Genomic DNA, 27,056 nt, shown 5'->3' on the forward strand with positions numbered 1-27,056 from the left:
ATTGATACGTCCGTAACAAGGTTTAACCCTTCATGACCATCTACGAAGGTCTGTACGCGTGTACTTTACCTACAATTTCATTACCACGAGTTTGGAGAAAAAGAAGAAAAAGAAGAAACAGTTTTTTTCGGCATTACCGACCAAAAATGGACCTCCTCTATTTTGTGGCTCGTTAAGTTTCCATTATATTTCCCGAGGGGATTCAAAATTCACACTTTCACCGTTCAACTGTGGGAATATCATATTTTGACCCAAGGAGGGAAGCCTTTTGAATATCGTACAGTATTAATCTTACGGTGTATTACTCGTATCGGGCGCAGGGACGAGGGCGGGGAGCGAAGACGGAGGTGAAATGAAAACGAACATACGAGCCTCTGATCACACTAAAAATCTGTAATGGCAGGTTGCGTTTAAACCGCTTTGCGTTGCCATTGTTGAATTTGACCCACGTCAAATCGTTGTACGTTTCGAGGAAAGTCTCTTCCGAAATGTAAGGTTTGGGTCCGCTCGCGGTATGCTTGGAAAAAAAAAAAAACGAAGAACGGTAAAATAATTAGACTCGGGTAAATGAACGAGATTAGAAATTATATTTCTCGGAAGGTGCCGTTAGCACGCCTCGCTCTACCGAAGGTGTGGTAGTATATTTCGCTTGCAAAAGTAATTGCACTTGACGTCTTCCAATCGAATTGTCACCGATCGTGACCACACGTCAACCTCGGTAGGTGAAATTTAACGAGCAAATCTACCAATAGAGTACCCGCCCTACCCTAGATTTTCAAGCAGGCAGGTACGTTTCTTTGACTCTTTCTCTCCGACCGGCTGCGATGGAGATAGGGATATAGAAATACTGTAACGAGCAGAACTCTTTTTTTTTTTCTTTTTTTTTTTTTTCTCTCCATTTCTCAATGTTGCTATTAGATAAATCCTGAAAATGGTTATACGACTTTAGGTACAGGTATTAGATATATAGGTATGCCGTGAAGTTTGCGTCATGTATGCAGTAGCAGCAACAGCGGTGTACTACCATGCAGCAGCAGCAGCAGCAGCAGCTAACAATGGGATGAAACGGGGAATCAGACAAGCGAGGAGGAAGTCCTCGAGGAAAATATTTTCTATCTGCTTGTGCGATCGCAAGTTTTGAAGCACGTCGCAGTTAGAAATGGTCAGAAGGTCGAGCTAGCGGTGCGTGAGAACAGCTTTTAGGGCTATTTGATATTACCGAGGAATAAACGGGGAGACCATTACGCGACCATGCGAGGGACAACAATACCGCCGTCTTCGCGTAGCAGTGAAAGTTTTCTCAACTTTTGATATGATACCACCGACAGCAGCTGCGTTCGCGACGGCGACCGGTCCGCGACGAATTCCGCAGGATTCGACGTCAAGGATTCAGAGAAAAAAAAAAGGAGGCGCGCGCGCGCTCGTCGCGTATCAATTCTCGTTTGTTTGAATTCGCGTCAGGTGAGAGAACTCTCGACGCGAGATCACCTCGATATACCCCGAGTTCACGTGTACGACGAGTGTACACAGGTAAACGGTGTACGCTATACATATAATATGTATGTGCAGGACGGTTATATGTACGGAAAGAAGCGTAGAATTGCCATCAGCTTATTCGCGTAATGCCGCACCGTCGTCGGATATCTAGGTGCTTCTCCTCCTCTCTCGGATTCCACGAAGGAATTCCGCCATCTCCGCGCGCGGGGACAATCTTGAAATGAAATCTTTATATATAGGTACCGAACGTAGCTTGTTTATAACTCGTAAGTTAACGAGGGTTTACTTCTCCTCTTCAGAGCGATAAGAACGTATTTCACAATTGTCTGGAAAAAATGAATCAATATAACAAAAGCAAAACGACACCTGCTACCGGCGCAACGAGTGTATTGGTTCGGTACCTGTGCACCGCACGTATCCACCTACTGTACGACCGACCGAACACCGTGGACGACTGTTCGAGAGCCGCAGGAGCTCATCCCGTTTCATCCTTCGAGGTATGTACACGGCGTCGTCAAGTAATGACTACGCCAGTCATATTTATAGCCAAGTTTATGTGTTTTCGTTTGTTGCAGCAGCGGCGGAGAGTGCATGAGGTTGCAGTCTCGCCGGCCTACCACAGTCCAGACCGCAGACTCGTCCAGCTGATGGCAAGAAAATCACGAGAAGACGACAAAAAAAGAAGAAAGTAAAAGAAAAAGAAAAAGAAAAAGAAAAAAAACAAAAGGGAAAAAGTAAAGGGAGAAAAAATCTGCCGAGGAACAAAAAGCTTCCCCGATTGATCTCGTCGCGGTCCTCTTCGTCACGGTCTGACTGTATATAGGTAAGTCTCGACTCTTCCTTGTTTGGCGCCTACTGAGAAATCAGGATTACGTAAGTCCAATTTTCCATTAAAAGAAAAAAAAGAAAAATAAGAAAAATAAACGAGAAAAATGCAATAAAAGAAAGAAATACGTCGCAACGATCATGGAGACATCAATGCCACGAGATTTGCGCAAGACATGATCGCGCGGCTCGCGAAGTTAATCATAAAAACGAAAAAACCTTCGATTCGTATAATCGGTCAACCTTTTTTTTCTTTTTCCAACGATTTCAGTCATCGCGGGAGTCAAGCTCAATGACAATAAAAAAAAATAAAATAAAAAAAAGCCCGCACGTTATACAGCCGTTATAGTTGCACAGAAAATGTTAATTAGTAATATCACGGAGAGTTTATGTAGCAGTGATTAAAAGTTAATTAGTCTATCTCATCCCGTCGCGACCCGGTTCTAGCATATATATTTATATGTATTCGTATATAAACACGTATACATTGCGAGTATATATATAAGGATTGAACGTAGCTGAACAAAACGTAAATGAAAATTAGTTTCGTTGATTATTTATCCTGCGAGGTTTGATTATTATCAATTTATCGAGTCGAGGACGGGAAAGCAAAATAATAGGGACGTTCATGTACATGCAATATGTGTTATATGTACATATCGCGACGTATACAGCTGACTTCGACAAAATCGTGTTAAATTTTGTTCACCGTCAGCATACGGAGAACGGTATGGGTCCTGGGAGTTGCCACGGTATTGTGAACAGTGCTGCAGGTTAGGGTTAATCGGAAATGATGCATAGATAATGACTCGACGTATATATCGTATATATATAAGTTGAAGTCCTGGGGAAGATTATGATTCGCTGTACAATTACGAACCTACATTCGTATAAGGAGCATGCATAATTATACATTTATGTATAGTATATACGATTGTGACTCGAAATGGGTCAGCTTTTCGCGTTATTTGAATTTTTCGGTTTCGTTTTCGTTTTTTTTTTTCCCTTCTATTTGGATTAATTGAAAACGAAAAATATTGTTTCGTCGGATATTCGCTTTACGCGTGCAATAACATACTGCACAGCCTCTGCCTCTCCAGGGCGGATACGGAGGCGGATGACTTGCGAAAAAAATAGATCCGCGTTGTTTGATGTGCCATTTCGATTGGAAACAATAATCCCATCGCCCGTTGACACACTGTAACGTATACACCGTTCTGTACGACCGCGTTTAGTATTCGTATTCGGCACGACCTTTGTTAGACGCAAATCGCAATTAACCGAATTCCATTCAGAGTCGGGACATCGTGTTAATTGGCCGGAGAATAAAAACTAAAAAATCGGGTGGTCACGAGAGGGGAGAGAAAAAACAGTAACAATACACCGTACGTAATCTTCAACGCCGTAATAACGAAACACTACACCTATAGAGATCGAGCTTTCGACCGACCGATGAAATTGATCGCGTGATTATTTAAACAGTTTCAATTCAATACGGAGAGTAAACCAACTCCGCGTAAACACGGTGTACCCGTAAGAAAACCTTCGATGATCTCCGAGCACCAGAAATTCGACCTCAGAAGTAATAAAAATCTGAGAGAGAAAAAAAAACACAGAGATCGCGTATCTCCGTGTCCGATGGGTTTGAATGAGTCGATCGCGAGTCGCCCACCGAATTGATCATGCGTTTACGTGAAATCATGTGGAAAATAAATACCGCCCGCGCGGATATACGTATACCAGGTCGGATACGTTGACCGGCGTAAGACCGGTACAATATAGTTGAAGATTGAGCAGTGAAAGTCGCGGTCTTTGGTATCGGAGCGCGTTTGTTGGGTATAGGTAGACGTATATATATGTATGTACGGGATCGGTTAATCCCGGGACCGTTCAATAAGATATCGCATGTTGCGGAGCATCGACGAATGTCCCTTTGATCGTAACGTGTAAAGAGTTCGCGATTTACGAGCTTCCTCGATCTCATTTTTTTTTCCCCTCAATATTTCCGATTCGTCGTTGTACACGCGTGCGTACCTATCCAGCGAAGGCGTTTTGTTTTTTTTTCCCCCGATTGAGTCGTTTTACGGAATTCGTCGTCGCCGGTTCTCGTTGAAAATTCCCCCCCCCCCCCGCCCCTCCTTCAAAAATAAATAACCGGTCAACGACGTTGCAGTCGGTGCATGTATAATATAATCATCGCCCGTCAGTCTTTCGGTCCGGAGAGAAATCGAAGTTGGTTGTTAAAGCGGACGATGTAGGCCGTTGCATGCAAGCGGACTTTACGGTAAAAACCAATTTAGGTGGGCAGGAGGTGGTGTGTAACGTCGTACACGCGTATGACGTGTATTAAAATCCTATCAGTAGTACCCCCCCTCTCGCCTCCACCCGCCCTCCGTCTGCACCTCGCGGTATACGGTCGAGATGTACGTACGTACGTACGTCGCATCCGCCGAAAAACATGATTCGATCGGTAAGGTCAAACAGATCCGACCTAGCCGAGCTACTTGCAACTGGCGACCTGGATATCGGACGTTGTGGGGTTATTTATTTCTTGATACAACCGTCGCGTAAGTCGACGCTTCTTAACCGCCATCGCCCTTTCCTAATATATACTGTGGGAAATGTGGGATACCGCGTTACCGGGTATATATATATATATATCTATATACGTATACACACGTACGAACGCGGGTGTTCACAGCTGCATTTTAACATAACTTGGCGTGGACGAGTTTCGCAGTTTAGTTCATGATCCTGACTCGGTTATACTTGACTCTCTGTCTGTAATACACTCGAGATGAGACGACGCGAAACATGTACTTGGCGGAGCTCTAGGTACGTGAGATTAAAGCGTTTAAATTGGTAGGTTATTTCGCGGATGGTTTAGAAAATCTGGAACGTGAGAAAAGCGTATGTGCGTTTCGCACGTACGTTTCTACCGATCGTTCGGCCATTTTCTTTTATCCTTCATTTCATACGAACCTGGGCTCTCGCTAATCATTCACATTCGCGTGCATAAATATTTTCATACATAATAATATCGTCGCGATATTCATACACAGCTGGCAACGATCGCATTCCAGATTCCCGCATAATTTGCCACTCATTCTCGGCATGCTGAGTCCTTGAAGAATCGTGTTCGAATAAGGAGGCAACCCTTGCGCGCATTTCTCTAATCGATCCGCATACCGATTTATCAGATTCATATCCGCCGCGACGAAAATCCTAGATTAAATGTTCGATCGTCATTGGTGAAGAAATTTTTGGAAAATGTAATGGATGAAAATCGGAGAGCGGGGTGTGTGAGAACATTGTGAATTTCGGCGATGGTTGAAACGGAGGGAAAAAAAAAAGTTCACGATCAGTACACAGTCGGTGGCGGTGGCGTGGGAAGTGTCGATTTTCGATAGGCCCGTTACTCAAAATAACAGTTCGGTCGGTGACGGAACGGAGTCTCATGACCCGCGTTCGTGATTCTCGGTGACCCCGTAACGCCGGGTGACCGGGACATAAATTTGAATAATTGTAAATACGGGGTACGTATACGATATACGGGCCGTTTACGAGAAGCGCAAAAGATCGACGATCGGCGTTACTTAGGTACGTAATACCTTTATTTATTAATACGAACGAAAGAAAATTTTCGCGGCGATCCGCGCCCTCGCGCGCCACGTCGCTCGTCACACGAGTAGGTATAATAAATAAGAGTTGCCGCGCGCGCTGTAGTTCCGAAGGAAATAATTCCAGCTCCGTACCTTCTCCGGTGCGCCTGGAGAGCAACAGGCCGTGATTATATTTGCTTTTCGCGGCGTCCTGTACGAGCTCGCTACACTATCAACTTCAACGACCGCAGCGAGGGTCGTGGGACTTCCTTTCGCCCCGTATGGACGGATTCCCTCTTGCGTGTCCCCCGCTTGGCCACCCCGGGAAACGACCTCGGCTCAAAGCGTACGTATATACCACTTATACCTGTACGTGTATACCTATACATAGACACCTGTACCAACATACCGCGTAGCACGCGGGATCTACGCATAGTTTAACACCGTCTGCATTGTTATACTCTAACAATTTTTCAGTGCCAAGGTTGGCCAGCAACCCGAATTCGACGATAGAATTGTATTTTTTTGTTATATTCCAAAAGCGGGCAGATCGTTTCATCGGGTGACATCGGATTCTCTGTTCCAGAAAATTTTCGATACGTGATTGAATCGAGGAGTGTGGGAGTGAAAGGAGATCGGTGTCCGAGACGTGAGTCCTCAACGACTCGTATGTACCTGTATAGGTACGTACACACGTATACCTATATATATGTATGTATGATCTGCTGTAAACGGGAATGCACGCGAAGAGGATAATTTGTCCACGTACAGTTTAGGTATATACACATATAGTCGACTTCCGACACCCTGTCATCGTCGGAATGCCGGTTCTTAACCCATGACCTTTTCCTAGCACCTTCCAACTTCGTTTTTGTTTTTTTTTTTTTTTTTTTTTCTTGTTGCTCTTTATCGTCCACCCGACGGAGCTTGTCCCCGTGACCTCGTGAACTCGGGGACACGAATACGTTGTAATCCATCGCTACCCCTACCGGAAAAACAGCAGAATTACGACCGGTTGAGTAGCCGAGCAGGCTTTAAAAAATTGGAAAAATATTCATCGGGGGAGATCGCTTGCATACCGGTCCCCGTTTTTTTTTATCTCCGTTCGCGAATCTTCGTCTATTTTGCGAGGACGGATAAATTCGCACTTTCAGTTCGAGCGTTGACGACCTCCTATAGCACCGCGGCGATGATTTCGCGGCCGCGCGTAGTGATATCTGAAATCTTTTGTTTATACATCGCGCGCAGCCGACTGTCAATACGAATATTCGTTCGTTTGTTCGTCGTTTTGTCATTTCTTCTTTTCGTCGTTACTCTCCTTCCCTCGTTCCGTCTCCGTCTTCTTATCCGTTTTTATCTCCCTCTCACACTCTTCGAATGTCCTCGACCTCGCGCTCCGTAAAATGGAGATGCGAGATATGATAGAAATGAAAGTAACGAACGGCCCGCCGGACCGTACGTTCGTTCCCCTCGTGTCGCCGTTGTCCTCACTCCGGCGCGGGTGCTTCGTACACGATATTATTTGGCAGGTGCGAAATTGCCTCCATTCTTATGTTCGCCTCGATAGAATAGATATACATACCGTAACACGGGCGAATTCCTATTTATTATAAGTTATTTATAAACGTCGTTCTCACTAACAGGTGCATTATACTCGTAATAAGATTAAGGAACATTGAACAAAAAACGAAAAAAAAACGAAAATAGAAATACGAACACATCTAAGAAAAAGAAATCCGTTCCAATTTGATTCACACGTTGATCTTTACCTCTCGGTTGACATTTGTAACAATAACGGTCGTTAAATTGCGAAGAGTTATTGTATTTGTATCCTTTTGAAAAACACCTTGTTCGTAACGCGTCCGCGCGATGAAAGTTTCAGTCTGTTGAAGTTTTTAATAAGAAATTAAATTAGGTATCCCAGCAGTCAGCTGTAAGACGGTGTGGGAAAATTTTACGCAGGAAGTGGTGGATTCAATGTACCGTGCATAGACCTCACGAGTAATATCCTCCCCTGTTCATCGTCCTACGCGTTATAATACTTCCGTAGAAAAGATACACAGTCGCTAAGACTAACGTAACTTCTTTTTATTTATTTTTTTTTTCTTTTCGGTTTCCTATTTCCTATTTCGAATTACGTAACTTTTGCGGTAAAATAGAAAACTGAATTATAATAAAATTAGCGATCGAATAAGGTGGGTTAATTTTTTTTTATATCGATTCGCGTGTCCCGTTATAAGCGAAATTTAATTTTTCACCACAACGAAACGTCGATAACCGCTCGCGAATTTCTCCTCATAATATAACGATTCCCTATTCGCACCTCTACATTATCTCGTTATATTCATTGAACTCGCACAATATCTTTTGTCCCGATATAATCAGCGCGGGAATATTTCATTCCGTTTTTTTTTTTTTTCTTTTTTTTTTATCTCGCGTATGGCGTGCCGCGGATCTCGAACGAGGTCCTAGAAATTTTCAAAACGGAATAATAAAGCGTGGGGATACACACATCGCGTACGATAATGGACGAGATCATAAGGCGAGTATTTGTCTTGTGGGCATGCGATTTTTTAGCCGTGAGCATGCGATTTCATCGGATACGGTAATGGTAATAATGACCGGCAATCATCGCACTTGCGATTTGTGTTTTTCTTTTCTCCTCTTTCTTTCATTAAAAAATTTTTTCCCCAACGACAATAAAAAATTGATAAAATTACCGACAATCCGTACAACCGGTATAACCGAATCTCGACGGCGGCGCGTCAATATTTACGCAAAAAAAACGTTACGTACGTTGTACGCAATACGCACGTGTGAGATTCGTTGTGTTGTCTCTTGCACGTGTACCTATACGTATAATGGAATACGTAAACACGTGTGTATAATTCAATAACGGAGAAAGTTAAAAGTTTATGGCAAATTGGTTAGATATAATTGACCTACGTACGCCTTCTGGGTCATTAACTTTGAATTTGGGTTACGCCGGCCCTAGAAAACCGTGAGACTGACTCTTGCTCACTCTTCGGTCCAAAGTCTCGTACGGACTCGCGAGACGCGCGATCGCCGTACTCGGGACTTACAGGCTAATCGGGTTATATCTTCGCAGACGCGTGTAACGCGTGAGCCGTGAAAATATAATAACCTTTTAAAATCTTTAGCTCGACGCGTTCGTCGATTTATCGGCGAGAAGAACGCGATCGCGTCAATGATAACGATAACGATCGCGACAATCGGAAACGAGGACGAAGTTTCCGCCCGGGACTCCTGCGGGGCATTCGACGGACACCACCCGGGTCTTGTTCGGCGCTTCGTCGATGACGGTCGGATTATTATTCGCGTTACGAACTGTCTTACTTAGCTAACATGGTGTCTGTAATTGAATTGGCAATGTAAGTAATAGGACTCGTCGTTCAGAGCTTACGGGAACTACTGTACAGCGGTTCACCGTCTGGTATCGCTTGCATAAACGACAATTTAATGGCCATTATTACAACTAATTGAACGGCTGTTCGGCCGCGGCTATAACTGGGAAATAACTACTATTCTTGTATATTATATACTTTCCCAAAGAAGTCATTATAAATCCTCGCCCCATTCATAAAATTCATTTATAGATATACATAGCTCGAGCTTTCAGTGGTAAACGAGAGAAATTTATAGTTATCCGGTTACCCCAAGCTCGCCCCGCTGTTTAACTACCGCGTATTGTTAATTAACAACAATAATAATCGATATCGTATATCGGATCCAATCGGGACGACCGTCGATCGATCCATCAACCGCCGTCCCGTAATCCTTCAAACGCTGTTTCTTGTCGCGTTCCGTCCGTTGTATTCCGCGGAGATGAGAAATAGGATCATAGAGAAAAAAAAAAAATCACCGAAAAAACGACGAAAAAGTATCGCGCGGCACCGATCGACGCTGATCGTGTTCTGTCTCGTCGATCGCGTCGATAAGAAATTGCGGATGAAAAACTAGCTTCGAACCGCGAACCACTCCGTTAAAATGTCGTAGTTTTCGTAACGCCTTCGTTCCCGGAATCGAAGAGACGATCGAGAGAACCGCTGGGTAGCGCGAGAACACGCGTGATACCGTAGTGTCGCGATTCCATAACAGTTACCGTTAACCGCATACGGCGCACACGAGCAAATTGTCTAAACTCCGATCAATTGGAATACGTAATAATTTGCCAAACCGTTCACCGCCCACGCGTGTTCGACGTTCTTTTCGAACGAGCGACTCGCGCTGAATTATTTCATTTTACTAACAAATAAACTGCAGTCTCGTACGAGAGGCTCGGTCGCCGCTACCGCAATGGTACTGCATATGATTACGTAAACTTTTGAATGGCCAGTTATAAAGATTGTTCACGGAGCTTGCGGCGCACGTATACAGCAGGTTATATTATGAGCGACATAACGTTCGAACGAACACAGTCAAATGTGGGTTGTATTTAGCTCTCTCTTTTTGTGTGCTTAGTAGCGTCCGATTTCTTTTTAATTTCATTAAATTTTCTTCTCAACTTCCATTTTTTTTTTTTTTTTTTCTCTCTTTTTCGCTCAAAAACTAAGTCCAAAGAATGCCAACGGTCATCGCGGACGGGACGAAGGTGCGGGTCTCCGATACGGCCGGGGAGTCGATAGTCGGTAGCTAGTAGAACACGGTCGTTAACTGAAAGTTATTAATTCTCCCGGTAGAAATGCGAAGCCCGGAGATACCGGGGCATTTATACCTTGTACCAACTGTAAGAGTATACGTCGGTGGAGCGTTATACGTATGTATACCCGTGCAAACCGAAGTACAATGTTTTCATGCGACGAGTATCCCCATGGTGGTGTACGTACAGCTAATAGCCGCGGTTCGAAATTCAACCGGGGTAGATATCTACGTGAGACACACGCGTGCGATATAAATTCATAGGTGTGTGTCGGTGTGCGTCGGTGTTGTGTACATTGTAAAGCTTTTTCTCGCTCGGTATAAGTTATGGGGTTCGCCTTTGGCAAGAGTTTTGCTGCGAGCGCAGCATGCTCCAGTTTGTAAGGACAATGTGGCCGATCTCGGGTAGGATACACAACATGTTCTACGGCGGGTGTATACGCAAGCCCTCCTTTTTATGGAAATTATGTTGTAAGCCTAATTAAAGTCGTAACTTTGCTTATACCGAGCAGACAAGTCACGATCTCATTACGCACGATAATTGCACCTTCAACGTCGTACCTCGTACACACCGTGCGCTACGCCTTTTATTTAAGCTCCGCCAACTGACGACGGGACGGGGGATTTTAGAATTTTGGGTCACGCCGCCGTGTCGTCACCGGCTATGGTACTCACCTCATCCCTCCGCCCGCAACCGACACTCCCGTAACGACGTTCCTGGAATCTGGAATCGAAAAACGCGGTCATCATCTTCGACTGCGGAAGACGAGGTAATCAATTATGCACAGGTATCTCGATAACTTCGATCCGACTGATCTTTTCTCGCTTGAATATTTCTCTTCTTTTTTTCTTTCTTTTCTTTTTTTTTCTTTCTCGTCGCCCTACAACGATCTTTCGCGATACGAAACTCGTATATGTATACGCGCGCGAATGTGTTCCGCGTCGGACGAACGGAAGCTTTCCCTCGACGAATATTTCAACAATGGCCGTCAAACGATCCGGTCATAACGTAAAAAAGTGTTCGCAGATTTCACGCGTTTTTTTATTTTTTTTTTTTTCTCTTGCAAGGATTCGTGCGGACCTGCTCGAAGCGAAAATTGAAATTTCGAAGGAGATACGGTACACGTACGTACGGCTGGGGATAATATTCTCGGGAACTTATAATCTTGGCTTAGATTCTGGGAACTACCGGATTGACTGATTGCTCGGAGTTAATGAGCCTTGCCGGCGCAAAAAGTATCTATCTATTCTATCGGCGGTGAAGAACGACCGACGCTGAGGCACGAGATACGGCACGAGTGTTAAAACTATATAGAACGTAGCTACTATTATTGAACGTTCTGACCTACGATCACCGTGCCTACCTATACAACTGTTCAGGTTTTGCCCTATTTAACGCCACCGACGAACCCCGAGGCTCGACGTTTTCTTCCAACGTCGATTATTATATCGTCACTTTTTACTCCCCCTTCTCTGTCATCTCTCTGGGACATCTCGAGGTATTTACGTACGTACGTACATCCGATAGGCGGTTTTACGCGTACGAACTATATCGCGTGCGGTCCGATTTCGAATTGTCAAAAATTCTGAAAACAAAATCGAAAAAAGAAAGAGAAAAAAAAAAAAACGAAACGCGCACGCTGTATTCGTCAGTTACGTAGGGATACTCTCGGAGTTCGAGATTTGTCGCAGTTGGGAACATCCTGTTCGCAGCTGCGTTATTCCCAGTTGCTAACTGTAAAATTCTTAGGTTTTTCGTGGAAAAGCTTTATAAAATCATTGGCATCGTGCAACATTCAGAGACGTTTCTTACGGGGTTCAATAAAGGTCGCGGGTATATAATACATACCCTACTATATCCAATTACCTACCTTTTAATACAAGAAACTTGACAACGCGCGGCTACATGCGGACGATAGTTTTCACCGATATAGGTGTACATCGAGGATCAAGTTCTTCCCTCGTAACTCGCAGTTGGTTTTTCAACCGTTTGTTTAAAAACAAAAAACAAAAAAAAACAACGAAAAATAAAATGACGCCGACGATTTGTCCACGGCGAATTCGATCGGTGGTAAAGAACACGGTAGATTCGGTTTTATGAAATCAAAGTGTAAAATTAGCCACGAGTTAGAAAGGAGTGTACGTCGCGTATCGTATATATAGAGACATTTAGCTATTACAGGTGTTGTACACCTCATTTTGCCTCCGCAACGTAATTTCATCGAGGCGATTCAGAGATGCATTCTTCGGAGGGCCTACTTAGACCCGATCCGCTCGGGGTATTTACGATATCGTTACCTGCACGGTATACATTTATAAGCAGGTAGACATTTGCGAGTTGGTAATTCACTGCGACAGTAACCATAGGTCAGACGTGGAGACGATATAATGTCAAACGGTTATAAAATATTGCGAGAGTTTTAGAAGATGAATGTACGGTAACGAGAATGTTAAGTAATATATATATATATAGCGTACGGGGGATAGGCCAAGATCCGAGAAAGTTTCACCATCCCGTATCAGAGATAAGTAGTTATACACTATAACGTCCGTGTACAATATGGGGTGGGTATATGTGATATATACCTATAGGCGAGTCGCTATACATCGACGACAATATCTCGCTGGTCAAATCAATAAAATACAAAGTTCTTCGGGTTCGATGACCCGCCCGCGGTGGTCCGTGACTTCGTATTCCTCGACGGCGTGAATCTCGTTCATCTTTAGTAACCCGGCGGAAGTCGGAAGACGCGTATACATATATATGTACAAGCGTATAGCCGCGAGAATATGTATTTGTGCGTTCACTCACAGCTGACGCTTTCATGAATATCGTCGACTGGTTTTTTCTTTTTTTTTTTTTTTTATACATCTATTTTATTTCAATTTTTTCTTCGACTTTTTTTCCTCCATTATCATTCATTTATTTTTATTTATCCTCACAGTGGTTTTTTTTTTCTCCTCCTTTTTATCGCCTTAGGTTGCGTCCAATTACGAGAGAGACATCCCACTTATTATACATCCAGCATACCACGGTTACCGCTTGAAAACGTCGGAATTAACTGTTGCAATTCTGTTTTTTCTGTTTTTTTTTTTCTGTTTTCGTTTTGCGGATAAACTTGTCGAAAGAAATGCAGGCGACAGTCAGAATGGCCGTTTATATAATCTCATCCTGCGTGTACCTAGTTTGCTTTTATCTCGCGAGGCCATCGTTCCCTAGGAAGGGAGAGAACCGCGTATTCTTGGTCATGACGCGTGACCGGACAACGCGTGTAAACGTGGAGAATCTCATCTCGAAGTTATAATTTTTCCATTTGTTCCGTTATATTAAAGTTATCGCGGAAGTCAGCTAACGTACGGTGTGGTAAAATAAAAGCGAAATATAACGCGTTTATATACGTATGTTCGGTGCTATCGGAATTTGTAACCATTTCAGATATGCATCGTTTTATCCCTCGGGATTAAGAATGGGAAAAAATCAGCGCCAAGTGAGTTATTACGATTGATGTATATTCGCGATATATTGCCGGGGGTATATTGTATGTAATATCGTGCGGTGTAATGTATCGGAGTCAGTCGTGCATGGAACGGTATCGACTGCGTCGACAGTACTCGAGATAAATTAATCAAGCCTCATAAGGCACGCCGATTAAAAGTCGAAAGAATTTCGTACCTCATTCTCGGATTGTAACGAACGATCGACCGTGGGGGTTGCGTCTGGTGAAAATACGTAAAGCGAGTCGAATTGTATGCAAGCCCGTTCGACGACGGTGAAGATTTCGACAAGGTTTTCTAAATCGGCCGATCGACTGCGTCCGCGAGTTACCCAATCGCAATCGGAACCGGTGCACCGGTCGTTACAGATTCTGTACTCGTTTATTTCTCTTTTTTAGGATACGGCTTGAGGCTAAATTATAGAAAAGTTGATCCGGACGGCGTGTACTCCGTAACCTCCCCGGGCTGCTGCGTTCGAGATATAGGTGACCTCCTCTCTTAATTAATAGCTCGGTGGTCATAACGTTATACCCGGCTTTTACATCCGATATAACTCCATTAGTGACTTCGCCAGCTTCCGTCAATTCTCACCGCACACTGCATTCGGATAGAAAGTGCACCGATAGAAGCGGCTGTCTCCCAGATATATCGATAATTAAATGGTTTTTATTTTCAATCATTCCTCCTCTAACGCCGTACAAAAGTGGTCCGGAAAAACGTTTCCATTTCTCGATATAAATCTCCGTTCGTTTTGTTTGTTTTTTTTTTTTTTTTGTTCATTTTTGCAACATAAACGTTTCCATTATCTTTTTCAAACAGTCGTCGGAAACGTTACTGCAACTTCTGAGCGCGGTTATACACTCGTACGGAAAGTTATAACCCGTAGTAAAGCGCTGAGTACGTCGGTTCATCTGTTAGAATAGAAATCGTCCTCACGTGAGTCACTCACAATGTCAGATCTTTCTGTCTTTGTCCTTGAAAACCGTTCGTCTCTCGGAGTTGAAGCATCTCTCGCTCTCTCTCTCTCTCGGTTTTCTACGGAGTCGACGCTATCTCTCCCGCTTCCAAATAAGTTGAATAAGGCCGCGTGCCTTCGCCGATTATACTCTCGGCCTGGAATCGCATTAATGGCCGGGCTAAAGATCGCTGGCTTCGTAGAGACACACGCGTGCGGCGTAGGTACCTACGGTCGCTGTGAGTGTAACTGCAGGCGGAGATGCGTTGCGATTCGAGCGTCTGTCACTTTTGAAATTACCACTTCAACTTAATCAATCGCTCCAACGTCCTGCACTCCGGACGGTGTAAGCACCGATTTAGGAGCACTGCAGGTTCTGCAAACAGAGATATATACGGTTGCGTGTACACGGCTAACTTGTAGCTACGCGCTAATCGTTCCTCTGAATCCCATGCGCTCTTGTACCTAACGCGCGTCTGTATAGAGGAAACTTATGGGATTCCCATCGAGCGCGTTTTCGACGCCCGACAGACTGTCGTCCCTGAATATATCTACAAGTTCTGAAAAACGGATACGAACCTCGTTCCCGAGCGACTACGCGTTCCTTCGACGTTACGGTCCCTTCCGTAACACTAGCCAACTTTTTGCACCTGAGTGCACAGACCGGGTCACCTGGTCGTCGCGATTCATTTTCTTTCCCCCTTTCCCTCTGTATTCTGGCTAGAAATGCCCGCGAAGAATTTTTATTCACAGCCTCTCTCCGGAACGGCGGGATTCCGAAGGGGTTTTTATTTTTTATTTTTATTTTTTTTTTTTTCTTTCGTTGGGTCGTAGGGGAGCGTCGGGACGTCTGGCGCCTTGGCGCCGTATCAAGTTTTGGGATTAGGCTCAGGGCATAATACCACGGCGATATCCACAGGTCCGTATGTATGTATAAGGTGTATAATATATATATATATATGTACATAAAATACCTGGGTCTGGGGCGACTGAAAATATCCCTACCGGCTACTCCCACGAAACGGTCTAGCGTGTGAACGATTTGTTACGTATACTGGTTGAAAATTTCAGAAGTGTTCTTCTTTTTTTTTTGGGCATAACGCGAGGAAAAATAGATTGAACCGCGTTGAGGAGGCCCGAGAAGGTTCGTAAGAGGAGCATCACTTTCACCGTTGGTCGTGTAAAGCGTTACGTACTTGAATTAATTGTAAATTATTGTCTGCCTCGCATAACGAGAGAAAACAATACGAGGTGAAAATATGCGCGCGGGTACAGATATGTACGAGTTAGTGGGTAAGAGCCGGCGAGTATTCGCGCGGCAATCCGGAAACCTCACGGTCTCGGACTTTGGTTCCGGAATCGAGTGGCTCGAGGTAAGAAGAAAAGAGACGAGGTATCTCCGCGCGGCCTTCCTTTTCTCTCAAATTGGTTAAATAACTCTATTTATCCTCTGGGGTCTGCACGAAATCGAAAGATCGTCGCGTCGCATCTCGTGCCAAGTCGCTTGAGAAATCGTTAATTCTCAGTTTTACGTGTATGTTTACACCACCTACCGGTAACCGGAGTCCGCACCATTGCGGACCGATAATAAACAGGCACCGCGGGGAGCACCACTTAGAAAAGCGAAACCCGTGTACCGCGACTCTACTACCGCTGCTGCTGCTGTTGCTGCTGCTGTTTCTACGCTGCAACTCCGAGTCACGGAAATTCAAAACTTTGAAACATCATCTTAGGCTGTTTACACAACCGACTGCACTACTCGCGCGCGCACGGGAGGGAGGAGACGGACGGATGGAGGAGAAAAATCCTCCGCCGCGGATCGCCGTCAAAGCAGACGGACGGCTCGATCGAAAGGGAAGTCTAGATTCGAAGGTAAAAAATTCGTCGAATCGGATCGTTGTATAATATTCCGTTGTTTGTCCGAAACGTTCGAGTCTACACGCGCGGACGACGGGACTGCACACGTGGCGATTTTTATTTCTGAAAACTATTTACGAAACGTTTGAAAAAATCAAGTAAATTCATGTGCAAATACGAGGGGATCCGTACGACGTGTATAGTTCTACCGCTATCTTTGCTAACGAGTTTCGTCCATTAGCTTTGTCAATTGACGAACGGGCCATCGTCGTACGTTTATTTTTTCGGGCTCGACAACGTCATGCAAATGGAGATGCGATAATACTCGCGTATATTCCTACGAAACGCGCGAACCTTGACTGAAACACTGCGCGATATGAAGGATACAGTCGGTTTTTTCAATGCTTTTTCATTCACTCTGACGGTTTTACGTAATTTTTTTTTTTTTTTTTTTTCTCGTTTTCACGTTTCTCTTCGCGTACAACACTGTAGCGATACAATACGATAGCCGGTGTGTGTTGGTTTACGCGTAATGTTCGAAACCTGATTACGACTCATTACGAAAGCTTGACTGAATTATTTTATTACACCTGGTAGGTGCGAAGTGTTTGCACAAGAGTAAGAAGACGCCTAGAAGATAAATAATATCTGTGTGTTGTTTTTTTCTCCGAAACAATTGTGCAAACATCTGCAGTCAATAGCGATTCGACAGACTCGACTATTTCTATCCGCAGGGACTACGAGGCGTTACGCGCGTGTGACACGGTAAAATTACATCGCTCCTCGTTTCGAATCCTGACGCGGATCGGATCTCGTGCGAATCGCTTCGCGATTATTGATTCTAACGGACGGGATCGATCGGTGGATAGCGCGCTACGTTTTCGGCGTCGCGAATAATTTGCGGTAAAAGAAACTGTTGGAACGTCCAACGTCCCGACGCGTTATACGTGTATCGTACCGATGGATCGGACATTTGCATAAAACAAACATTCGCAGATGACGGCCGATGATTTACAGGCAACACTTTATCAAGTGTAACGACGATGTGTACGTTCGTACGCTATTACGACAGATCGGCATCGTAGTTACGAACGTCGTAAGTAGCGTAAATTATTAATACATGTTATATATATACAGATATTTTTTTTTAAAAACTTGCCAAGGTAACGCGAACTCGGCGTACGGCAATGACTCGCCACCGGGCGCATATCGTCGTTACACGGACACTCCGTGACATAATTAGCTTGACCTAACGTTGTACGTGTAGAATTCCTCGATGATGTATGTTTAAACCAACCGATCGCCGTTGGGTCGATGAATAGATAAATCCGACGGGGGGAATTCGTTTCGCGTAAATCATATGTAAACGACGATTGTAAATTCGTTTGAGCACCATCGCGCTCCGACGCGTTCCCGGTAAAACGGATGCTCTTACATGGTTAAAAGCGACGTTTCTACGTCGAATCGGCAACAAAACGTTAAAGTATACACGGACCTACCGTACGGACGGGTACGAGCGTAGTTTGCCCATGGGAGACGGGTATTTCAAAGAGCAACGTCGATCAGCTGTTGGCGCGTGCAGGGGGACAGGTGGGGGGAGGCGAGGCTAGGCGCGGATAGCCTCGAGGAGGATGCTGCCCGGCGAAGAGGAAGAGCGAAAAGCAATAAGCGCAATGGCACAGGTAGGCATTGCCGGGAGGCAGAAGATCGACTCCGGCACCGGACTCCGGCGACCCGGGGGGCTATGACGGAAGACCAAAAAAGGAGCGGTTGGACCGGGTCGGGGACATTCTGAGGCAAGGTCTCCCGGAGAAGCCCGCCAGAGAATAACGAGTCTTGTAATTATAGAGGCGAAGGCGTCGCCGTCTACGTCTTTAAATTCAACCACATATCCCGTATCGGGTATATGCAACTATACCTACCTATCTTACATTTATGCGCATACGTATGTACATACGCGTACGTGTAACAGGGATAATACTAGCCTAGAAATTGTAAATTAATATAGTCGATATCTGGGCAGAGAACGGTGATTATACTCGAAGTGGTAAGCGCGACGCGGATAACTTCGTAGTTATCCACGCGTGTGTGCGACGTACGTGTGTTTGATCCGTACGTCGTTGTTGCGTTGTGCGGCGTTTGGACGTCGTCGCGTCGTTAGGTCTGCAGGTTCGACGGTTCGCCGATCACCGGACTCTGGTCATCGCCTGAGAGATCCGTACAAACGAACCGTACGAACGAAACTTGGAACGGAGGCAATCGCTGGACCGTGGAGACGCGAGCCCGGGGCTTACGTTAGTCGACGTACCACTCCAGAGCCGGGGACTCGAGGCGAGTCGCTTCGCTCGCGAGTCTCGATGTGCTGAGCCGCGAGACGCGAGATCGATCAATTTCCAATGCGGTCGCAGTTATCTTTTTAGCGGATTTTCTGAGCTTAACGTTCAGCTGAAAATCTCCCCCTTCGTCGCAACCGCGTACGAAGCCGTCGATAGCGCCGATGTGGGAAGACGGTGGTGGACGGAATAAATTAAGTCCAGAAATGGGGCGAGAAAGAAGACAATTCCAGGTACAGGGAAATGCAGATTTCCCCTGTAACGAGCTATACACGCCGTACATCAGAAACGGTTTCACGCAATTTCCCTTCGTCGTCGTCCCCTCCCTTGCCTCCGCGCGGACGTTTAACGGCCCCGTCTTTTTCCATATCGGAACACCCGCACCCATTTCATTTGCGGAATTACCGCGGCGGTCTATACGAGACTGGGCGTAAGTCGGGGCCTTATATTTATCTCGTTTGAAAAGAGAGACTCTCCCTCGATTACTGATTTGCATAAGTACGTCTCCGGTGCACCGTGTTCCGACTGTTTGGAAGGTGGAATTCTTCAACGGTATACGACGGTGGGTATGTGTAGAAGTAGAAGTAGAGTTCTGGTCTTTTATACGATACGTTATACGCGTTGCCTTGGGAAGGTAATCCAGATCTGAACGTTCGATAGCCAACCATAACATAACGCGTCAAGGCAGCTGTGAGAAATTGTTGATATGTTTTGCATAAACAGCGGTTGCGGGATATGTAAGCGACTGATTGTACGGGAAGTAACTCGAGTGTACAAGGAAACGGTGAAATTCGGTACGAAGAAGATGCGGTCGTGTAACAGCCTTCCGTTAATCCTGCGCAGGTTGTACCCGGTGTTCGTCCGTCGACAACCCCGAAGGGAATTCGAACCTGCCACCCATCGCCGCGTGCAGGCGTGGTCGAGACATTTGTCAACTCACGTCCTGCCCATCGACTTCGATGGAAAATAGTCCAGCGCACCCCTACGTGGCGTGAAAAACGGCGGCGTTCGCGCGCTCTCCCGAAATTCCTTTTTCTTTCATTCGGACTCGGGGATCAGGTAGTCGAGCGAGATGGCGCAAGAGTCAAAATGCAATTTCAGAATCGTGTTGTAAAATTTTTTTTTCAGTCTTTCTCCAGACTCGTCAACGCAGGGGATTTGAACGAATTTATCTTTGCTAGTCGTTATTTTGATCCCCCCCAAAGAATTATTCCCGTTTTAATCGCGACGGGGTGGGAGTTTCGGACCCTAAACATCGTCGGAATGCTAGGCAACCCCCCAAAGATATTCCCTTTCGATTTTCACCCCTATCAAAATCTCGCCCGCATACGTATTATATATATGTATATGCGATCGCGTATATACGACGTACACGTACACCGCACGTGTTTCACGTCGAGCAGGCGAACGCTTCTGAATCCCGCATATCGAAGTCGCCTGCATTTCGTTCCGTTCGAACAGCTGTCATTCCCTCTCTTTCTTTCACCCTTCCACAAACGCCCCTCGTGTACGTACGTTCTACGGACGCTCTCCAGTCGCACGCGGACGATAACGCGTTCCATTTACCCCGACGTTTTTCGATCGGTTCGTCTCTCGATACGAACGTTCTTCAAATTCACCGCGTTTCCAATGTTTCTCGATTTTTTTCTTCCATTTTTGTTTTCTACCATTTTTTTTTTTTTTTTTCGTTCAACGCGTTCGGTCGGTAGGTGTAACGATTTCGCGGGAGTCGACGGTGAGCGGTTCAACGATCATCCGGACAATCGTTGTACCCTCGGTTACGCCTAGGGGTAAAAAATTTTCTCGCGATATCGAACATCGTGGAACTCGGGGTTGCGTCGAAGCACGCGGTCTGCGCAGCATCCAGCCTCCGGGCTCCGGCGTATCATCCACGGCGTCTCCTCGGCCAGATTGTATCGTAGGAGGGAGTAGTGTTCGAATCGTTCCGTTCGTGTCCTCTGAAACCGCTGGGGCCAACCAATGCCGCTGGTTCGTTGGTTCCCTCCGCTTCTGCCTCAGTTTCCAGTCGTCGAAGCCGAAGCCCTCCGACTCTCGAATGCCGCGCTGTCGCCGCTGTCCGCGGTTCCTCCTGCCTTCTATGCGTTTAGTGTGACGCCGACAATCGAATCGCTTGCACCTGTCGCGCGGTAAAATCGCGCGTAGAATTTCGTACGGATACCGAATCGTCGGGTTTTCTATTGCGGCACTCGTTTCCCTCGTCTCATTTTTTTTACTCTCTTATTATACCCTTTTTTCCCTTCTTCATTATCGCCTCATGATATTTTCCTTTTTCTCGCAATCTACGACGAAGGATGTTTGACGAACCGTTCGGATTTGAGTGGTGGTAGATTTTTACGATTTCGAATACAAGAAAAAATAGAAACGATCTGACGAGGATTTTTGAAATTGGTTTCATAGAATTCCAAGTGCTACGCAGGTATATCGGAGCGGCAAGTTCAATCCCAGTGAGAGAGGATACTTCCAAGTGTTTTTGTGAAAAAGTTTTGGCTTCACGAAACTCCGTCAGAGAATATCGTCCCGTTTGAATACACCTGAGTTCGAAGAGTGCAGCATGCGCGCAACGCACAGTCTCGGATATTAATATAATTTCACTGGTGAGTCTCGATCATGTACGTACATATTGTATTGTATAATGTGAATATTGTATTTTATCGGCTACGTTCGAATATACGTGTACGATACTAATTGCTCGGAAGAGGATCGGTCTCGTAATTAGCTCAGGGAAACCACGTTGCGTTGCACTCTCTCTCCGAAAGACATCTTCGACGGCGCGCTGCAGGTGAGGCCCCGGTTCTCATTCAGATATTCGGAACCACCTTTTTCAACAGTGATTGTCTTTTTACCTTTTTTTTTGTGCAGTAAAATACGTTTTTTTTCCCGCTCTTTTTCCCTCACTTTTATAGGACTCTTTGCGGTGAATTGAGAAATTATCTGTTTCATACTTTTAACACGCAATGGATATCGCAGCAGGATTTTTCACCTCTCTAAGTTTCGTTGCGTCCGATCGAAGCATTCGCTAATTGTTGATACGTATCGTATTAGGTCAAATGTTGTAAGACGTTACGTAAATTATAAGAACGATGTTTTCAATTAACAGTTTTCAGGTATTATTGTGTAACAATTAACTCGGACTTTATTCGCTTCGATGGCCGCGTATACGGCAGGTGGAAAAATAATTGGACGATTGATATTTCGAATCTATTTGCCCCGCACGTCAAGGACGTACAAATAAGCTTCTTTCGGTAAAAATTTACTCTTTTTAGTACGCCTGTAAAAGTGTTATCGGGAATTTTTTATTCAATTGTAATTGTTCGCCTACATCTACATATCCGTCTGGGAAAGTGAAGCACGCGGTAATCGAGATCCTCACAAACGCGAGGATAACGTCCAGTCGACCTGGAAAAAGAAATCCACAACTCGAGATTCGGGCGCAAATTATCGTCAGAATTTACCTCGGTGTAACGCAAGGTGGTCAAAGATATCGTTATTAATTTGCATGAATTGCATCAATTCGCTGGAATGCGATTTCCAGCGGGATATGCCCGGATCGAAATGGAAGCGAAGCATAATTTGAGCTTCGCAACTCAGGCTGCGCGACGACCGCCTGCACTGCAACGAATTTCGCGGATTCCGCGTTCGTTCGACCTGAAAACCTCGTCTTCGGCTATCTCTTGAAGCAGCCGGTGTGCGATGTAATTAGTCGTTGTATTACATCGGCTCCTGTGAATTCCGAGGAACGAAACGCTCCGGTTTCACGTCAACGTTGCAGAATTAGAAGCGATTTAGCCGCGGCAGGTACAACGTTCGCCGAGTTCACCGGGCTGATTCAGCATCGAGTATATCATGTATATTAAATATCGAGATAAGTAGAACCGCGAGAACGATGAAGAGTGGAACGCGGGATCGGGATCATCGTACGGTCGGACTCTACTCTACACGGGAGCTCCTCGCTTCGCACCTACCCTTGCCTCGCGCTCCTCGTAACGTCTTCCGATCCTCATCGGCGCGCAATACGCGCGGCATCAATTAGCTTGCAATTTCATTCGATTCATATCGGGGGCACACACGTATCGCCGTGAAACTGGAAAAATTTACGCGACCTTGTCTACTTTCACGGTGTTCGTCGTTGCGGATCCGTTCGCGTATATCGTTACGTTGCTTGTGATCCGTGGCAAGCGAGGCGAAATATGAAAAAAAAAAAAAATAGATTCATCGCCGATTCGCGTTGGCGTGAACTCAGTACCTACATCGGGCGATGATAAAAATCACGTATTCATATTTCGGTTGAATACTAAGAGAACCGTTAAAATGATGTTTTGTTTTTTTTCTTCTCTTTTTCGAATTCATGGATATCTCCCACGTAGATTATATGTGGTATATTCCTATATGGCGAACATCGAACCTCGGTATTGTAAAACGTTCCGCAGCTGTGGGAACAGCGGACGCGGTAGGATCGTGCGCGTATGTATATACGTATACGTCCTACGTAAGTCAGTTATACCTAGCCGTGTTTACTACACTATATATATAAATCATTATGATATTGCCTCTATACGGTCAAGGCAGACTTGAACTGCTGAAGAAACTTGAAACAACCGTCTCTAGTTCATATATATATATAACCGGCTCACGGAGCGTTAGTCAGTCACCTAGGATTTTCTAAATGATTAGAAATAATTGTCCTCATGCCCGGAAAAGTATATAATACACAAGAAACGAGGGAGTACATATATATATACATACAAGCGTCGGCTGCGCTGTATTACAAGGTTTTGATACGGCGCCGATTCTTTCCCTCGTTTAAACTCGATTGGAAGTTAATCAGGGACGCCATTATTTTGAGGATTTGAAAGTTTCAATTAAAATGGCAGATAGCTAGCCGGCACATCTGTACGTTATAAGCACATATGTGCACCCGCCGCCCCACGTTATAGATGAGGTGCATGGGTTTCTCCGGAATGGATCACGTTCTAAATTGTAACTCACGCTTGTTAAGATCGCCGCTTGTCTTTACGTCCCGCAAATCACTGTACACGTACACCTTCACGTACGTACATACCGTGTGTTCGTACGCACACCTTGTAAAGGTGGGCGTGGACTTACGTGCGAAGAAAAAGCCTCGATTCCGTCTAGAAAATTTGTACGGTACAAAAATCCGTCGCTGAATATGTGGACCATGCGAACACGACGCGGTGTTGAGTCTCTCGAGCGGACGACGTCCTGTACAGCGTGAGATATGTCCCGGTGTCGTTATGCCGAAGGCAAATTCAGAATCACGGATTTTGACACTTGTGTACGTTATCGATTCCTCGTGCGCGACCTTGTTATACCTCGCGTCGATCTAATTTCACGGTACTTAATGCGGAGACCCATCCGCCGGCTTTTCGGTTCTCTCTTTCCTCTCAACGCTCCTTTCTATCTCGTTCCTCGCTCTCGGCGTGTCTCAAAAACCGCTGGAAGAAATTCTTCGCCAAAAGTAATCATCGTGACTGATCGATGGGCCACCTTCGCCGCGGACTCGATGAGTTTGAGAAACGAGAGAAAAAAAAAAAATGGAGGAAAAAAATTATTTTCTCACCGGTACGTATGCGACCGGCCCTCCGGGGCACGGATACTATAGATAGTAATAATTAGTCTTCTTGGTCTCATTATAACCCTGCAGGAATATTAGAAGTAGTTACGATTAGATTACGGGTGGGGGTATATAAATTCTCCTAATCTGTGGACTGTGAACGAAAGCTCGCTTCTTTTTTCTCTCTTACATTCTTATTCGACGAAATTTTTATTTGAATAAATTTATGATAGGCTGATTATAAATTGAAAGAGGTCGTTTTTATTTCATCATTTCTTTTTTCGAACATCGAATGTATAGATAATATTTATACAACGTTTGATTGGTATGATTTATGCCGGTAAAAATCATTATTCATCGCGGGCGTTGGCGCTCCCGTTGAAATTTTTTTGAAAGTGGAAGTTTAAATTGTAGGTTCTTTTTTCTAAAATTTTTTCCACAGTCGGAGATGCACCGACAAAGGCAGAGATTTAAATAAAAGTGTTTTCGGGCTTCGGGCCCTTAATAATGATAGCTTATCCGTTCCCGGTACCGATTTTTCTTTCAAACAGGTTCCAGCTGCTGCACAGGATGTTGAATTTCGAGTTTGATTTCCGCTACTTCTTCTTTCGTTGGTAAATTTCACCGTCTCAAAAGTGTTAATTCATCATTAACGGGAGCGGGTAACGTTTTTCGAGCTTTTTACTCCACGCCAATTATAAGGCGCGAGCTTACAGCACTTTGACTCCGTGCGGGCAAAAGTTTTTCAGACCGGGTACGTAGGCCGTTCGTATCGATCGCGGAGAAATATCCCTCCTACGTTGCAGCGGTGCTCCGGAAACTTCTAAAACTCTTCTCGACTCTGGCTGAAGTTGTTCTTTTTGTTTTTTTCTTTGTTTTTTTGTTTTTTACCAGCCAGCGGTAAAACATGTTGAAGTAATTATACAAAGAAGCGTTGTTCAAGACCCGACAAAGTACAATAATTATCTCCTGGCTTACGACCTCTGTAAATGTAATAGACGACGCGCTCCGCATCGGTTGTATAATTCAGTAATTAAGTGGGTTGCCCTAAATAGACAGATAACCCAAACATCTCTCTTTTATCCAGCCACTTCCGGCGTAAAAGTGGTCTCCGTAAATACGTCTGTACGTCCTTATATATATATATACCGGACTATGTATAGATTCGTAGTGGGTATATAAGTCGTCCGATCAGACGGGAGAATGAAAAACGTTTTTTGAATAAGAAATAGTTTTTCTTCCACTTCGCTATTTCACTGTTTCCGTTGCGTTCTTCTCCACTTTCGTTTGATCGGCGTAGTCGTAGTCGATCGCGGTTAATCGAGTAATTGGGGAAAATTCAATTGGATTCAATTATCGCCGATGAGTTGTTATTACATACATAGTTTCTCGAAGCACCAAACGTCAATTATGTAACGACGAACGAAAATTTATTGCTCAAATTTTCTCCAAAAAAATTAATAGATCGACCGACGCTCGCTTCCCCGTCAGATGCACTTTGAGACAATCGTCGTTCGGCTCTGTTACGTATATCGTGTCGCTGAATCCTTGAATTTAATTCGCTGCTATTTACTTTCCAAGTTTTTGCCTAAAATCGGTGAACGGTACAAACAATTCCTGCGGATACGCCGATTCTCGATCTTTTGAAATACGGAGTAATTTGCACTCGGTTGTTGCACGCGACACAGGATATCCTTGGCGCTTGACGTATTCCGTAACGGTCTCCGCAAAGTGTTTCAACCTCTTGAATTATACCGATATATAGTACAAGTGTATGTACGCAAAACAAAACTATAACTACGTATGTAGGTACGTACCGATCTTTCAATAGTAAATTTTCTCACAGTCATGATTCACGATCCGCTATCGTTATTTCCCCACTGTATACTCCATTGTTCTACGTACATACGTAATCCGGTAGGTTTTGGAACATTTCGAGTAAATAAAAATGAAGAATAAGGTCGACACAATGATTTGTCTTCGGATGATACCGTACGCGATACCATTTTGCTCTACTTGTTCGATAATTATTCCCCTATTTTCTATGCCCACAGGATACACGCATACGGTATAATAAAAATTGCACGTTACACTTCCAAGCGTGTCGGGATATCAACGGAAAAAAATTTAATTGAAAGTATTCGTCAGTTGAAGTAGAAGAAAAATGAAAATAACATAAAAAGTATGCATTATATATGTTTCGTGCATGGCGTAAATTTATTTCGCACTCGCACGTTAAC

General features: G+C 44.7%; 1 protein-coding gene across 5 annotated transcripts in view; it reads left to right on the forward strand.

Annotated features, from left to right (window-relative positions):
- The first annotated feature begins 1,805 nt into the window (after positions 1–1,805).
- LOC105689046 overlaps positions 1,806–27,056 on the forward strand; it is a 99,801-nt gene continuing 74,550 nt past the window's right edge. Inside the window, exons 1-3 of one of the 5 annotated variants that reach the window (XM_048649200.1) lie at positions 1,806–1,994; positions 2,073–2,320; positions 6,511–6,607. The gene's annotated coding sequence lies outside the window, so the exon portion shown is untranslated. Of the gene's footprint in view, positions 1,995–2,072; positions 2,321–6,510; positions 6,608–21,133; positions 21,854–27,056 lie in introns of those variants that run through there. The other 4 variants (XM_048649201.1, XM_048649202.1, XM_048649204.1 and 1 more) reach the window with 4 other exon arrangements.

The sequence above is a fragment of the Athalia rosae genome, chromosome 2 (assembly GCF_917208135.1).
Source record: "Athalia rosae chromosome 2, iyAthRosa1.1, whole genome shotgun sequence".
Lineage (NCBI taxonomy): Eukaryota > Metazoa > Arthropoda > Insecta > Hymenoptera > Athaliidae > Athalia > Athalia rosae.